The 17,722-nt window shown below is 38.1% G+C and overlaps 1 protein-coding gene across 2 annotated transcripts in view; it reads right to left on the minus strand.

Annotated features, from left to right (window-relative positions):
* Nucleotides 1–17,722, minus strand: part of NPF (neuropeptide F) — a 289,046-nt gene that overhangs the window by 162,410 nt on the left and 108,914 nt on the right. The window lies entirely within an intron of this gene.

The raw sequence follows: 17,722 nt of genomic DNA on the forward strand, positions 1-17,722 counted from the left end.
TCACAATCTCGTCGATTAGTAAGAGGAAATGTCTGCCAATCGCCCAAAATAGGTTTCACACGTACAGCTTATTTTCGTTTTATCTTTTTTCCGATCCGCTTGTCAGTTAAAGCGCATCCGTTCGGAGAAATAGCTACTAAGATCCGAGTACAACATCTGCCAATTCGGCGTTCTTACCGACAAAATATTTTGAGCGCAATGGGGCAATATATTTTGAAGGCGAGGGTGAGTGATACTTAGGAAGAATGTTCCCAAGTGAAGCTGCTTCTCCTAATATTTCATTAACACCACTATAATAACGTTTAGGTCATTTTCCTGAGTAAAAACCAAAAGGAACACTTTAGTTCATGATTCATTAAATGAAATTAAGTCTTTTAGTTTAACGTCTCCCAATTATGTCCTATAGGCTAAGGGAGTCGAGTGATTGAGGCCTAGCGAATGATGACGGAAAATTTGGTGGGATGAGAATGCGAGAGGAAACGGAAATACTACGAGAAAACTCACAGACACGATGTTCTTGACAACAAATTTACTACCCGGGGATAAAATCAGGAACTAACACGTGAGGTAAGCGTTCAACCACTGAACATTTTATTGATAACCATACAATATAGACAAATAGATTTCTTCTTTCAAATCTACATGGGTTAGTTTTTCGGGCGATTTTCTCAAAACCTCTTCAGGCGATTGTGTTCATATTTCTTAAATAAATATTTTTCATGAATAGCCCTGCAACATAGTATAATATCAAGCATTTTTCATGAAAATCTACAAATGTTAATATACTATTGAAACTGTTTTCCTCGAACATTTTTTCCCTGAAACTCCTTTATATAATTTTGTTTATATTTCATAAATGAATATATCTGTAATTACTGTAGCATTATATGATTTAATTTAACAAATGAGACTGATACAGTTTAATGTGAAGTACTTCATTAAAATTATTCAGTGAGATTTATAAGTTTATACTGTTAGTACTTTCACCCGTTACTACAGACGGAACTCTTGAACAGAAGTGATTTTTCTTTAAATTCTGTGTTTTGCAATAAATAGCTAAAGTAATTATCTCGACTGACTTCGTCAATGGACTTAATTCGTTAACTTCTTTGGGTAATGGTGGATATATAAAGGTAACCAAGAAAGTTCTGACGCTTTTTCACCCACCACATTCGAACATCGAAATATCTTCTAAGACGTAACTGGAAGATCAAAAATAATCCCCATCAGCATCGATGACCTTCTGCCAACGTTCTGAAAGCCCATAGATTCCATCCCGGTAAAACTTGGTGGGCCATGAAGCGAAGAAAGTATCAAGTGCGTTTTACAAATCTACTAGGGATTTGAACTGGCGTCCTCTAAGGTCATTGTCCAAGTAATAGAACAGGTGATAATCGGACGGTGGAATGTCCGGGGAGTATGGCGGATGCAATGGTGCTTCGATACAGGGCGTAGAATCCTAGCAACATGGGGCTTAGCGTTATCCTGTAAAGGATTCAGAAGTACTTTGTGAGTCAGAAGTGCTGGCTCCAGTGTTTTGAGTTTTTCTTGAACACAGCTCAACTTCTGACAATATACAGTTGCATTGATGTTCTGACCTGCTGGTAGCAGTTCCCGATGCACGATGCCGCGAGCAATCCCCCAAACACACAGAAGAACCTTCTGATTTCGGCTGTTTTCGAACCGGTTCATGGGATGCTAACCAATGATGACGGCGCCGTGGAGCTTCGTACAGGACCCACTTCTCCTCACATGTCGAACACCCTGTCCAGAAATGACCCTTCCTCAGACGAGACAGCAAAGAAACCCAGATGTCTTTCCCCGTTGCCTTCTGGCCCGAAATCAAATCATATGGGACCCAACTTGTAAAGCTTATCAAGTTGATGGAGGTGCTGCCGAATGATTTCTCCACTCACAGTGAATTTCAGTCCCAGTTCCTCACATGTTTGGCCACTGTTCGCCTCAATTGCTGCCTGAAGATCTTCAGTTTGTACATGTGTTGGTCTTCCGGCACGTGGTGCGTCTTGGAGTGTTTCGTCACCGTCCTTAAACTCGTTAAACCACCGCTGCACTGTCTGCGTAGTCACGATACCGTCACCAAAGTCCTGGCATATCTTCCGCCCCGCAGCGGCAGATTTTGACCCTAGTTTGAGGACATTCAGCATACACGCACTTATGACGCTCTATAGAGATCACATATTCAATTTGTTCTTACGCGAGTTCAAAGTGTAACTGAACTGCCACAACCAGGTAGTATGTTTGATGTACCCACACCAACAAGTGACATTCGTATCAGTCCATTCGCATTCAACTTATGGTGTGAGGGCCAATTGAACACAGACTTCCACAAAAAGCGACGGAACTTTCTTAGTTACCTTTATACACGTTGTTTAAAATGATTATAACGTTATCTAGCTTCTATACAACCTTAGCAAAGAGAAGTTGGTTGTCCGAAGTAAAAGGATATGTAGCTACTCTGCAAGATGTTCATTAATCATTACTGGAATCACGCTAGTGTGCCCTGTAAGATTGAAATGTTAATACGTCCGTTTGTCTGCCCTTACTCCATAATATAGCTCTTGAATGAAAGCGAATATTTGAATATTGTCCGTTGTAATAGACACCTAGGGCGAATATATCGGCCGAATTTGTTAATGAATTCAATCCATTAACATCTTCAGGGGTAACGGTAGCTATTGATATCCCGTTTAAAATCTGTAACATTCCCTAGATCCTATGCAAACTGTACAGTAGCAAAAGAAGTTGGTTGCCTAAAGTAAAAGAATATGTAGCTCCTCTGCAAGATTTTCATTAATCATTACTCGAAACACGCTAGTTGGCTCTGTGAGATTGAAATGTTAATACGTCCGTTTGTCTGTCTTTACTCCATAATATAGCTCTTGAACGATAGCGAATATTTGAATATTGTTCGTTGTAATAGACACCTAGAGCCAGGGTTGCCAGATTTAGTGAACGAAAAACCGGGACACCAACCTTAGGTAATATATAAGGTCAGGGTTCCTACTGATTTGGTCAGAATAAATTAATTACATGTCTTTTCCAGGGTACTGCTCACAATTTTCCAGTTCATTCTACACACCGTTAACAGTTCATTCTGTACAAATGATGCCCTCCAAGGAATGTATAAAAGGAAGAAGAGCTGCCTTTCGTCCCTCATTCCGAATTCCGATTTGTTGTGTTTAACAAGTCCTAGTTATTGCGCTAATTACGACACACCCTCCCATTTATGATTGAAGAGATACTTTTTCTTTGTTGCGTCATCACTTAACTCAGAAACACTATACTAAAAGAAATACAAATTTAGCATTTATAAAGAAAAAATACATTTACGCTAAATTCAGAACAATAAACAAGAAAGTAAATATTTTTCAGAGATTTATGCAGGCTCTCCAAAGGTTTGGCAGATAAAGTCCAGAATCAAAATTAAAGAAGACGTACACCTTTCTGTGTTTAACTGCCACTCCTTGTGCTAGAGTAAGTTGTTACGGAATTTTAACCTGAAAGTTACTGAAAATCTGACTCCACTCTATGCCGACAAAGAAATTCAATTCACTTCACTTCACTTGCAAAGATATGAAGAATATACGCACTGGATTGGATAAGACGCTTGATTGTAAAATTGTGCCTCAGAAGTCGTAGACAGGACGAAATAAACAGTTTAAATGCGATTAACATGCAGCATTTAAACTGAGAACAGTATCGCCATTTCTGATTAAAGTTCCAACAATGAAATAGTAGAATGATTGAAATATAAAATAACTAGTAGTTGAACCAATCACCAGGAAAAATACATTCTTTTCTTTTGAAAACGATATTCAAGAAATGATATGCCCCACTTGAATATTTTTAAAATCCTTTTTTCCCGAAAAGCTAAAGAACCCATAGGACGAAAGAATGGGTGTGATTTTCAAAATCCTTTGTCTCTTTGTTTTAGTAAAATTAATTGGCTACACAAATCTTCCGAAAACGTTCCGATTTTAGGTGAGACATGCTAGTTCTTACAGGTTGATTTTTTTCAATATGAAAAACGAAAACCGGGACTAACAGGCATTCCGAAAGCTTTTTTGAGACAATTAATTCTTTCATTGAAAACCGGGACTGTCCCGGAAAACTGGGACGTCTGACAACCCTACCTAGAGCGAATATATATCGGCCGAGTTCGTTAATAGAGTGAACCCATCAGGGGTAACGGTGGCTGGTGGCTATTGATATTCCTTTTAAAATTTATAACATATAGCAACCTGTGCAGTAACAAAAAAAAACTTGGTTGCCTAAAGTGAAAGGATATGTAGCTTCTCTTAGTTCATATCCATGAGACGATCCGTCCCCTCCAAATAAACTTTCTGATTCCGCTAGTGCAGAGAGGTGCACAAAATTATATATTTTAGGGCCGGCACGTACGCAAGAATTTATTTCGGAAGGGCTCCAAAACTTTGGAGGAGATCCAAATTCAATAGCAGGATAAATTACACTAAAATTTGTAAAAAAAAAAAAATCCCTAAAAGTTGACTAAACTTCAAAAAATAAGGATTTCGGAGGGGTCTTAATACCAAGGATCCATCTGCTGCGTATGTCTCTGCTTTAGAGTAAATTCTTATTCGCAGGTTTATATAAAATCGAGAAAAACAAATTCTTATAATAACACTAAAATGTTTGTTGTTCGTTGCTGATAAAAACTAACAAAACAGTATGTTTATTTATTTACTGTAAACGTAAAAAGAAAACTTAAATAGCAAATTGTAACTATTATTGTTCGTCTTGTAAATAAATCAAGCACACATGTGTATGATAATGAAAATAATAAAACCTGGGATACGAGAATACAAAGAATAAACGTAGTAAAACGCCGTTTCTAGTCCATTCCAGTACGCTATTCGCTTATCTCATCGCTCACACAAACAGCTGCCAAGAACACATATCATCTCAGTTTCTACACGTGAATACACATTGTGAAATGACAGGTATTTTTTTTAGTACCTGTTTAAACGAATGACAAACGAAAATAAAAGTAAAAAATTTATGTAATCAATAATTTCTTTCTTCTCTTCGTTCAATATATCCAGCCATCGCAGGGTTGTATAGTGAACGTTACAAGACGCAACAAAGAATCCGATATTTTGCATCTATGTGAAACAACGACGTTTTAAATACAGTAAAGCAGATTCAAAAGATTATAGACCTGACAGAACGGAACACTTAGCAGCTTAGCAAAGAAGCAGAAGATTAAAGGACATGGTTTGCAGTCAGTGTTGCCACGTGAAGTAAATTCTTCAAAGCATCCTATCATTTCTTTCTGTATATTTAATAAGTTCAGTTAACCTCAAATGAGAATAATCTATTATATAAAATTGTAACTATGTTTGTGACTCTTAATGTCTTGAACCATCCGATCGATCTCGATAAAATTTTTAACACAGATGAGGTTCGGGCTTGGAAATCGTTTTATCTTTTCTTTTTGATGGTGGTGTATCTTAAGGAAGGGGGGAGGAAAGGGAGATATAAAACATAAATCAAACTTAATAGCTCTTGAACCAAACGACCGATCTCTTATAATATATATTGCAATATTTTGCTTGGTATGGTCTAATAAAAATCTGGAAACCCTTTACAGTTTTATTATAAAAATAGTAATTATAAAAATAGTATCTTACAAAAATTTACAAAGTTCTTGTAAATAATACAAAGTTTATAATATGTTTTCCAGTGTGGAGACAAAATTTCAGCATACGGAAGTGGTTTCAGATTAAAAAGGTAAAATGTTCTAGCCCACAGCGCCATCGCGCCGTGATTCAAAGCATATCTCCCTTACTAATAGCAGTTTCAGGAGACAGTGTAGTTAAAAATCACCACACTGCTCATTGCAGCCTTCGTAGTAGGTAGTTATAGGAAAATCTCTTTGCTCATGGCGGCTTCAAGAATTGGGATTTAAGGAAATCTCCCTAACTCAAGGCGATCTCGGGAGATACGAGTTTAGGAAGGTTAGCGATTAGTACTGGAACAGATGCTTCTGTCCACTTGAGGTCCTCTTTTATGGATGTCCTCTGAAGGGGAGGTCCCTGACGAGATAGTCAGCTATCTTCGGTTTTCTTCCGAATCAACTTCATGTCTTCTTTGTGTCCCCTACCATTATTACTGGCGATTATGTTTTGAACACAATCACACGTGTTCGTAATTGAAGCATGTGTTTATGGTAGTTGCTTAGGGGGTATGGGACCTTACAGTATTTTCAATCCGGATTGTTATAACCAATAAAGATTCAAAGGCCACGAGATTTTTCTTAGTACACCAGAAAAAATATTGTAAATATTTTAGGGAAAGTTATTCATATTATTAAATATATTTTAGAGAGTGCCATAAAGGAAGGGATCACCTGTCATTTGGAGTGCCAATTTCTTCCTGAGTAAAAGTCCTTGAAGTACGGTGCACAATATTGAATTGTAGTGAAATTAATAAATAATTGAGGTATTGATGGTACTTACAAATTGCTACATATTAATGAAACAACATTGAATTGACTCATATAAATATGTAATTCAATATTCTTTATGGAGTCTGTTCTAACTAACTTCTATTCTCTTCAAATACTCTTAAAATTGTGTAGTGTCATCTCAGAGAATTTAAGTTTGATGAGACCTTAAGCTATTTGAAGATATTGGGGTATTGTATATTAGGATTAACCATTCTGGTTGTAGGGGCCGCGGTGGCTCAGTGGTAGAGCGTTTACCTCTGGTGCATCGGGTCCTTAGTTCGATCCCAGCTTGCGCCAAGTGAACTTTATAGTTGACAAACAGCGTATGCGCAAGTTTTCTCGGGGTTCTCCCATTTCCTTCCAATTCCCTCATTTCATCATTTCTCATCATCACTGTCTCCTTTAGTCTAGCCGGCATAATCGTGGGACGTAAAACTAAAAGACTTCATTTCATTTTCAATTCTGGTTGTAACGTAATCGACGCAAGGAAATTCCAAGTAACACCTGTGCGCCTGAATTAAGAAAAGTATTAGTAGATAAGAGCTGCGTCCCTGTTTGAGATGTCCGCACCTGGCACTGATTCGTTGGTATCGAGTATCGCACCTGGCACTGATTCGTTTGTATCGAGTATCGCACCTGGCACTAATTCGTTGGTATCGAGTATTGCGTCTGGCACTGATTAGTTGGTATCGAGTATCACACCTGGCAGCACTGATTCAATGGTAGGACGAAATTGAAATAAAGCATGATCCTCTGCTGTCTTCAGCAGAGTTCATTAAGGAATGCATTTACTAAGAACACAATCAATATACAGTATTTTTTTAGGATTTTTGTGAAAATAAAAGCAAATATATTCTCTTTATCAAATCATAGAAATTCTTTCCTACAACAATACAAGTGAAGCTTAATCTCGTCAACAGATAATAAATTACAAAATTAAAAAGAAATGACTGAAATTAAAACCATTGTTTACGAATATTCTTAATTGACAAATATACTTACTGTTTGTTGATACTGTTACCTTAGAAGCACATTTGAGTCCTAAGACTTAAAGAAAAAAATCTCTCGTTCTGTTTGTATGAGAAACAGAAAAGGTAATGGTTTATTTTCCTCCATTAAGTAGAAAGTCGTTTGCTTTCGTTGAGATAATGAGAAAAACAAAGAATGTCTACAAAGTCTAATTTTGTCCACATTAAGATGTAATAGTTTAGTCCGTGTTCTTGATGATTTAAGAAGATGAAAGCAAATGCATGAAAGGGGGTCTAATGAAATTTCATTGTGAATGTTTTCTCTAACAAAACTAAGATTTCCAGAAGATTAAAGTACTTTGTTCTATATTAAAAACTTACGACATATATAATTCTTTTTTTTTTTTTTTTGTATTTTTACAGTTCTTCCACGATTCAATTCGTTCCAACTGGTAAGACACGAATTTTGTTCCCCCACTTAGACGAGACGAGACAACAAATAAGAATTTCTCGTCTCGTCTCATAAATTTTGAAGAAGTTTGGTCTCGTCTCAATTCTTAAAGTTGTTCTCGTATCGTCTCCATTTTTTCTCGCCCGTTTAGTAAATTTTTGAACAAAATTCATGTCCTGATTTTGTTAAAGAACATCTCCACTTAATGCATTTTTGACTACCAACTTTCTTGACCAGAGAGTACCAGGGTCGATATGGATATACAAAGAACCTGGAGGCTCTGTATGTCACTAATACCTTGGTCTTGACGTCAAAGAGTGAGGTACGTTTGAACTGGAGTCAAAAAAAAACCGATCGATGGCCTCGACAGTGTTTTCGTCATTTTCCGGGCCACCGTGCTCTACTTGAGAGGCTTCCGGTGGAGCTTTTTGGATCTATCCTCATCTCCTGACTCTGTTTCATAATTGTATAGTACACACCACCCATGAAACCACAAAGCTCAAGCTGGGTACTTACAAGACGTGAAGAGAACCAGCCCAGAAGCACAAATTGTTTATTTGTGGGGGCGCGTATCTCCAGTGAATGACGGGCCCCTCGGACAATGTGGATATGGGGAGAACGAGCAGACACGCTCTTTTCGAATATGCAAACCCGATGTTGCATTTGAAGTTATTTCAGTGCCCGATCATACACTGCTGATCTCTCCCGGCTATTTTGACCCAAACTTCCGTTGAGCTTGATTTGGTTCCTGTTGGAACCCATTCTTGGTCTTGGTTGTGATATCCAGCTGGCCCGTAGCTAGGAATGTGTTATGGGGAGGCACTTTGTTCCCTGACACACACACAAACAAAAACCAAGCTCAGCTGACGCATGGGTCGAAATAGCCGAGAGCGATCAGTAGTGTTTGGCTATTTTGGGCCCTAGCACTGGAACAATTTAAAATGCTACATCGGGGCTTACATGTTCAGCAACTAGTGTGTCTGCCAGTTCTCCCCATATTCACATTGACTGAAGGGCTCGTCAGTTACAGAAGATACGTGCCGACACAAGTAAACAATCCGTGCTTCTTGCCCGGTTCTCGTCACTTCTTTTCAGGATCCTGATGGATCTCTGTGGTTTAATGTGTAGTGTGCAGCATAGAATTAAGCAGCAGTCAGAAGATGAGGAGACCCAAAGATCTCCACCGGAAGCCTCTCCAGTTATGCACAGTGACCCGAGAAGTGAGCACAACACTGTCAGGACCGTCGATAAGCTTTTCGAAAGCTGTTTGAAACACCTCACTTTTCGACATCGAGACCAACGTATTAGTGAGCTACAGAGCCTACTGGTTCTCTACATATATACCCATATCGACCCTGGTACACACTGATCAAGAAAGTAGGGAAAACTGGAGATGCCCTCTCATCTAGAAATTATGAGAATGTTTTCGCGTCACGAGGTCCACGAACGGTATGTTGTAATAGCATTTAAGCTATATTTATTATTAGAGTATATTGTAAAATGACTTTCGTTTCCGTTTCTTTCTACGTTGATAAATACATTGTGTTTGTACACTGTGTTATAGCTTTTATACTATAAATTACGTAATACTAGTCAAGTTAGTTTCCCGTCTTGATTTTGAGATAGATGGATCTCTAGGTTTTTGCTATTTTATCCAGTGTTTTTTTCTTTTGTCTGTGTTTTTATTTAAATATGTTGATTTATATATGTTGAAAGAAAGCTAGGTCTATGTGATGACTGGGGCATGTGTAGTGAATCTGCTTCCTTCAGTGGACTCGTTGGCGGCGTTGTTAGCGTTCTTTCTTGTGATATATGTATTATTTCATTTTTTTGAATATTCATTATTGTGTGATTTTGTTTGTTTGTTTGTTTGTGTTCCTTGTCTTAGTGTTTTCGTTTGTTTAGTTAGTGTTCTTCTTTGTCGTAGTTAATGTTCTTTGTTTTAGTTAGCGTTCTTTGTTTTAGTTTGTGTTCTTTGTTTTAGATAGTGTTGTTCTTTGTTTTAGTTAGTATTTGTTGTTGTAGATAGTGTTCTTCATTGTTTTCGTTAGTGTCATTCTTTTAGTTAGTGTTCTTCTTTGTTTTAGTTAGTGTTCTTCGTTTTAGTAGTGTTCTTTCTTTAATTTAGACTATCTATTACTGTATCTGTTATGAAGCCGCACCAGCCAGCAATCTCGGAATTTACTTGTGAAAAGCAGGTGTTGTATGTTGTCTGTTCATAGTAGTAGTGTAACACTAAAACTGTGTTTGAGCTTTGAGAGTTAGGTGAACTAATGTTGTCCACAAGACTAGTGAAATTTGTCATCTCGTTTTCAAGTCGAGAATCGAGAAGAAACAATAAATTACTAATCTCGTAGGGCAACACTACCCGAAGTGATTGCATATACATAAAAACAGCAGCAGACGTAATGGCTTTGCAGAACTCACAATGAGACCTCCCCTCTCGAGTGATTGATTTCCAACTATTCTCATCAGCAAACCTTTGCCAATACATAATTTTATACACTTTGAACCATAACACTGTTTAAAATCGTGTAAGTAGGAGTCGAAACGTATGAAGAAATTTTGATCGCTTTCATAGTCAGTGAAGAAAATACTGTGCATGAAGTTTTGCTGGGTGCGAATAAGAAAGAAAAAAAGAACATGATCAGCATTGCAACCTGTTTTCAATTTAGGCATACCACTACCACCTCACAAACATACACATCGGAATAACTGAAATGATTATCGGAACATTTTATTTCAAGATTTCGCTTCTCTGATTTTATTAAATTAAGCTAATGAGAATCTACACATTATTCGTAGTAAAAATGAGAAAAATGAAATTAAATATTTCAATTTAACATTCCACGATTATTATTTTTAGGTTAAAGGAGACGATCATTAAGGCAAATGAATGATGATGGAAGAATTGGTGGAATGAGAAAGTGGGAGGAAACGGAAGTACCTCAATAAAAACTCACGGACAGACATTGTCAACCACAAACTGATTCTCTCCAGGGATAGAACCAGCGACCCCATGCACCAGAGGTAAGCCACCGTATCACCGTAGTAACCAGGAGAGGAGTCAATCCAATGCTTGTGAAGATTTGTGTACAAAAGTCTATTTGATGAATTAGAAGATTTCAAATCCAAGTGTCTACCTCTACTAGGGACTACAGAAAAATTCGGTTCCCAGTCTACAAGCCAAGATTGATTTTGACTCAATAGGTATATTCACTAGCATCATCAGGGTTACCTCGCTCAGAACAAGCTTACACACACGGGCGTCTCTGGCGTGGGGGACGGGCGGGACGCGTCCCCCCAATATTTTGAGCACAAAATATTCAATATTTTATTCTAATTTAGTTTTTACTAACGACAGAATAACATATAAATAATAATTATTATATTTATTTGGAATATAATATTCAGGCTGTGAAACGATAAGATAGTTCTCGATATGTCTCAGGGGGTCCGTGAAGGTAAGAAGAAAGGTAACAAATTGAATCGAAGATAATGAACAGGTTGGGTTAGGTACGAGCATTTAAATCACTTCCTTTGATGTCACTCCAAATTGTATATGCCAGAGACGCCAGTGCTTACACAAAAACACTTATCACCTCCACAAATCAAGTGAGACCAAAAATTGTCATGGAAAGGAACATGTCATAGTCGAATAGGCGATCTAAGTTTTTGGTGATATCTTAGGTGTGAGGATATAATATTAAAATATTTATATCAGTTATCAAACGCAATAAGGGTACAGAGTCAAAATATAAATTTTAATCAATAAAATTTGCTTTTTTGAAACCTCTATAACAGTGTGTAACGCTTTCCAGAGTTACATGATCTACCTAAATAGTGTTTATTGAAAAATAACGGAAAGATATTAACGGTTGCAAAATTAGAGAGTAATTTAAACCAGAAATCCGCTTTTTTGTGATCACTTCAAACAGTTCTTCGATCTCTAAGAAGATACCGATTACTCAACGTACCGTATAAAATCAGGTGCGCACCCAGAAATTTTAGTTGGCAGGGAGCAATATTACAAGACACTACTATGTGGTATTGAAGCGATATTATTCTCCAGCCGAAAAAAAAAAACTATAAACAATTGTTAAGTACTGCCACCTATATCCTATTTTTAAAAAATGGAATTAGATTCTTTTAATAAGAAAAAAAAGAGTACAGATGAAGTATAAGAGCAAATATTTAAGCTACATCAATTACGTCTCTGCTAAACAAATATACTTCATTAAGAAAGTGTATAAATCTATATTAAGTTATGAAGGTTTTGGGAATCCGAAACCGATAGACCACCCGCCCGGATGTGACCCTTTATCAAATCAACATTTACAACCAAGGACACCCATGTTGTGGTTTCCAAGAGGGGTAAATATAAGCAAGGTTTCAAAAATAGTTTCAAATTTTGCTATAACCAATGTAAAATTCTATTGGGCTTTCGATATTCCCAAGTACGGTTTCCTCTCAGGGGGGCGAGCGCCCCACCTTGCCCATCCTGATGGGCGCCCTTGTCTACAACCTACAACACCTACACCTACTACAAATCATTGGCTAAAAAGAAGGCGTAATCTTCTAACATATGCCTTTTTTTTTACATAATGAACTTTGAATAAAGCATAGGGGGCACTGTGGCTCAGTGGTAGAGCGCTTATCTCTGATGTTTAGGGTCCCTGGTTCGATCCCCGGCCAAGTAAATTTATGGTGGACAGCATCGTGTCCGAGGGTTTTCTCGGGGTACTTCCGTTTGGCCCCACTTTCTCATTCCACCAATTCTTCCAATCACTTTCCTTAATCACCGTCTCCCTTAGCCTACAGAATATAACATGGGACGTTAAACTTAAAGAAAGATTTTTGAATAAATCATCTAGATCATTTTGTTTCGTTTAAATAGGATTTAACATCCCAATCCTGCACAGAGCTTAAGTGATGCACGCTCCTAAAGTCTAATACAAGATGCGAACCCCATGGATAGTGGAACCAAGATCTCCTTAGCAAAGGGAAATGTTACTAGATCTTAAAGCTGTTGCACGAGGATCCCGTCAGTGTAGGCTAACTTGGATGACCATTAGCATTTCTTGCTATTTGATTGCTTCGAAGACAAAAGAAAAGTGACTTTAAAAAGTTTATCCCAAAATAGCAACTAAATAGCACGATAAAAGAGTGGTGAATGGGATATCGGTATATTTATCCCGATCTCAGGAATGACATTGTGTATATGTTTCACGTGACGATAGACAGTGAATTTACTGTTTTGCTCTCATACCTGTAAACAAAGAGGCGGACCGGCAGACGGACAAACTGATTCTACGATTCTGCTCATACGAATGAACGGATAATTATTTTTATGACAAAGTGTGATGACTTGCTGTAGATGACACCTAAAGGGTTGATGCGATTCAAATGTCCACCTTACGTGTGTCATCTTCAAACGCCGGAAATATGAAAACTACAATATCCAGTTACTCAAACTAGCTTCAGCTGCAGCCACAATCAAACAATTGAACTCCATGATTGAAGGAGAGTGGATTCTGCTACGTTTATTTATCACTAATGGCCCAAATGCACTCTTATGCTTCAAGATGGTGGATGATACAGAATGACACAGTTTAAACTCGTGAATGGAAATTACTTGAAATCAGTGGCGTATTTACGATTTTGTTTCTGGGAGCTTTGCTAACTTTAGTCCTGGAAATGTGAAAATTCTGCAATATATTTCATTTAATATAGTAAATAAAATTTCAGGGGGAATAAAGCTCGGACGCCTTCTAAATACGCCACTGCTTGTAATTATGTGTGTGTTCGCCTTGGTGCACTTTCACACGATCCTCTACAACAATAGACTGCTGCTTGAGGTTCGATTCCCGGTCGTAGCTCGTTTGATTCTGATCTTTCGTTATGGTTATGAGTTAATTCGTCGGTACTAAAAGGCATGCTAAAATGTAATCGAGCCAACACTGTCGCCTGACTCACTAGGCATATTAGCCTGTTTTATAAAAATGGACGAAGATTGCGATTATGTACTCATGACTTTAGTTCATCATTTGGTTGCTTTACTTTAGTCCGCATAACCCGAATCCGCGTGTGGCATTAGCCAATACGTTCTCAGTGTGCCGTTACTAAACCTTCAGGCAGGAATCCAATCATTCATAATTGATTTTGTTCGTATTTGTGGACAATTATGAATGATTATAGCTATTCCTCCCTGAAGGTTTAGTAACAGGGTACTGCGAGCTTATTGGCTGATATCACATGCCAATTCCGGTGACGTGGACTATTCTATTTGTATAGAGAGTATTTTTTACACCATTAAATGTAAAGACGGACATTTTAATCTCACCAAACCAATATATGCTACTCTTCTAATACAGAGCTCAAAACGTTTGTTTCCGTCCGTTCCTAAATAACACTGGCATAGTTACCACTCGAGAAGTCACTGGCATAATTAAAGATATAGTAACTATAGACAATTTGTCCTACTGAAGGTCTACTTACAAGGAATACTTTTAGTTATTTTCTCATTTTAGAAGTTCTTTTTCTCTTTTTCTTAAATATTCCTGTCCTTTTTTTCTCAGACAAGTAAACATACTAATTACATAGACTTCAAAGTTCTTTCAGTGTGTTAAGAGTACATTGAAGCACAATGACAGACAAAGAACCGTACTTGGCCTTAGGTAAAGTTCAAGAATGTTTTCAAAATGGAAACAAATGAAGATCTACAGAGAAAAAATGAAGAAGAATCGTAAAGTGGTACGTAATTGATACAGTCTTCATATTTGTACAGCTTTTATAGTTCTCTTTCGCGTCACTGACCTCCTTTTAGTAGCTTTACGAGCATACAACAAAGGAAGGTCGTCAGTTGTTACACAAATTAGCAAACTTTTAGTTTTCAAACTTTGCTTCAAAAAAGATTCATAAAATTGACGTTTTTTTAAAAAAAAAAATCGTTGATGCTGTATTACGTGTTATTAAAAGACAGTTATTAAAAACTAGCAGCAGCAGTATTTTAATGGTATTAATAGTATGGATCTTTTATTATTAAACTCATTACTTGTTTCCTCTAAATTCGATCATTTTTTAACCATTGTATAACTAACAATTCTCTAAAATGTTATAGATTTACTTGGTTTTTTTTGATTGGATTGGAATGTAGTTTCCTTTCGGCAGCGAGACCATGTAAAATGTAGACCTAGAGCGTAACTTGGTATGCGAACCACATGATCTCCTGTGGTTCGAACTCAGATCTCCCGCGTTCACTAGTCATATAGAAATGAGGAAATTATAAAAGACTAATTATCTCAACACGAAATTCGTATGATAAGTGGTCCCGTGTATGATAAGTGGCCCTGCGAAGCTTTTGTCTTTGATGAAAGCGGTCACGGGTTCGATTTCCGGTGGGATACTCAGCCAGCCATCCTGAGTGAGGCTTACCTGGGTTTTCCTCATTCACACCAGGCAAATGCCGGAATGGATCTAACATACATGTCCCAGGCCGCTTCCTTTCTTCTCCAATCCTTTTCTCCTTTTCTCGGATAGATTGAAAACTGAGGGATGTTATCCTTCATAATGATTGCCTAACATGGCTATAGATGTCGAAACCCCAGAAATGTAATTGCTAATCCTAACCCATTATAATGATAATATATGATATGAGATAGCGTTGCTAAAACAATCATTTTTACGTAAGGAGATGTTAAATAGTGTTTACGGTATGTTCATTTTAACGTGGTGGGTAATACTTACAATATTTGGGTAGTGGTATTAAGTATGTTGATATTTTCATGTAGGCCTATTAATTTGTGCTCTGAATTTGGATAATATAAACGAAAAACCTTCCGTGTTCGCCCAGCATCTAGTGCGCGCGTCTTTGTTGCATTTGCATATGGTCATGCATTCGATTCCCGGTGGGAGTTCCATGAAATTTGATCATATTTCGATAGTTCGGATCTCATGTCAATATAACTTTGATACTGAAAAGGGGCGCCAAACTTCAATAAGTAAAGAAACAAACTAAAACAAAGATAGTCAGTGATATGCTTAGATGAACGGGAATAGTCAGTAGTGTGATATGCTTAGATGATCAATATGCTGAGTTACTCATATTAACCTAGGTGGCAAAATATTCAATAAAAACACTGTTTCAAGTGTTGATAGGGTCAGTTTCTTATGTAGAAATATTCGGACTATTCCATGATCAGTTGATCAAGGACAACACCACACCATATATTGAGTCCAAACTGGTGTTGATGATGAGTGACCACCGAACGATGAGGATGTGCATCTGTCCATGTGTGTGTATTATGCATGTTGACGATACCGTCACTTCCAAACGTGGCCTCATCGGTGAGCAATACTGACGCCTGAAACAGAATGATGGGTTGAATGAACCTCTGGCAGAAGGCTTCACGTGGTTGGAAATCCGATTCTGTCATCCTTGTACCCTTTGGAGATGGTATGGATACAAGGCATTTTCATGCAACGCACGCCATACAGTCATGTGAGTAACATGGATTTCATAGCTACGCATGGGTAACTACGCAGGGGTAAAAGTGAGGAGGAACGCGGGGAAACGCTGTCCCTCCACATCGACAAAATATGTACCGCGCTCCCCCAGTTTCTAAAAAATTACAATGGGCTAAGATAGGCAGGGGGAACGGTGTGACGTCATGCCGCTACCTAACGTCCCCCCACCTCTTCAGATTTACTTTTACTCCTGCGGCTACGTTGCCTTGTACTCGTGCTTGGCTCATTACGGCTACGTTGCCTTGTACTCGTGCTTGGCTCATTGTAGCTACGTTGCCTTGTACTCGTGCTTGGCTTATTGTCCACAGCTTCTAAAACATGTTTGTCCATATAGTAACAGGTGTTCGTGAACGACGGGGTCGTTTAGTATCCACATTTGCAGGTAGAAGATTGATCTCTGTTTTACACGCGCGCCGATAAGTTGCGGCAAACATCCTGTATAATGGTTGGTGTATGTTAGGAAAACGCTCCTGATAGAGTCGAGCTGCTTTACGCCCATTGCCATCTGCACGACCATACATGAATAACACGTCGGGCTGTTCACAGTTTCCAGTTTCAATAATGCACCATGTTTTAGTAGACCACTGCCACTTGTTCTATTGAACACTCGCAGCACAATGACCGCACTCCTGTATTGTAGCTTCTTGAACACAAGAGCCATCTGTGTGTGAGAACCGAGCAACTATGTATTGATTACTACTTAGACCTTAAGGCCACCTCTAGATTTTTTTTGACCATCATCTCTAAACTTACTGGTTATCGATATCTACCACTTCGAACTTACCGTTCCCACGTTTCCGACCCGCGGTAACTCTATGCCCATATGCTATACGTTCATAGGATCTTTCTTGTTTATCTCGGTGTCAGAATCGTCTCCCGAAGTATCCCCACAAACTGTATTATTCCCCTCAAAAGAAGCTGGCATATGGTGAAAAACAGGGACGGTCATTGTTATAATTATACTTGGATCTGTAAGAAAGTTAGTTGCACTCCTTTGTAAACATTTTCGGTCAAAGGCTATTTTGATGAAATCGTGTGGCAACACTGCAGACATGTAGCTGCATCGTGTGACGTAGCGGCTTTTACGAGGTAATTGGAGATGTTTTGATAATCAATCGTAAACATGTCTCGACAGCTGCAAGTGGCGTCCAAAATTGGAAATGCGTGCAGTGATTCGTTTTTTGTGGGCGGAAAGGTGTAACTGGACTGAAATTTAATCAGTTGCGTGAAGTGTATGGTGAAAATGCAATGTCACTTCAAGCTATCGCGAAGTGTGCAACATGTTTG

The sequence above is a fragment of the Thermobia domestica genome, chromosome 2, assembly GCF_964235325.1.
Source record: "Thermobia domestica chromosome 2, izTheDome1.hap1.1, whole genome shotgun sequence".
In the NCBI taxonomy this organism is placed as follows: Eukaryota; Metazoa; Arthropoda; class Insecta; order Zygentoma; family Lepismatidae; genus Thermobia; species Thermobia domestica.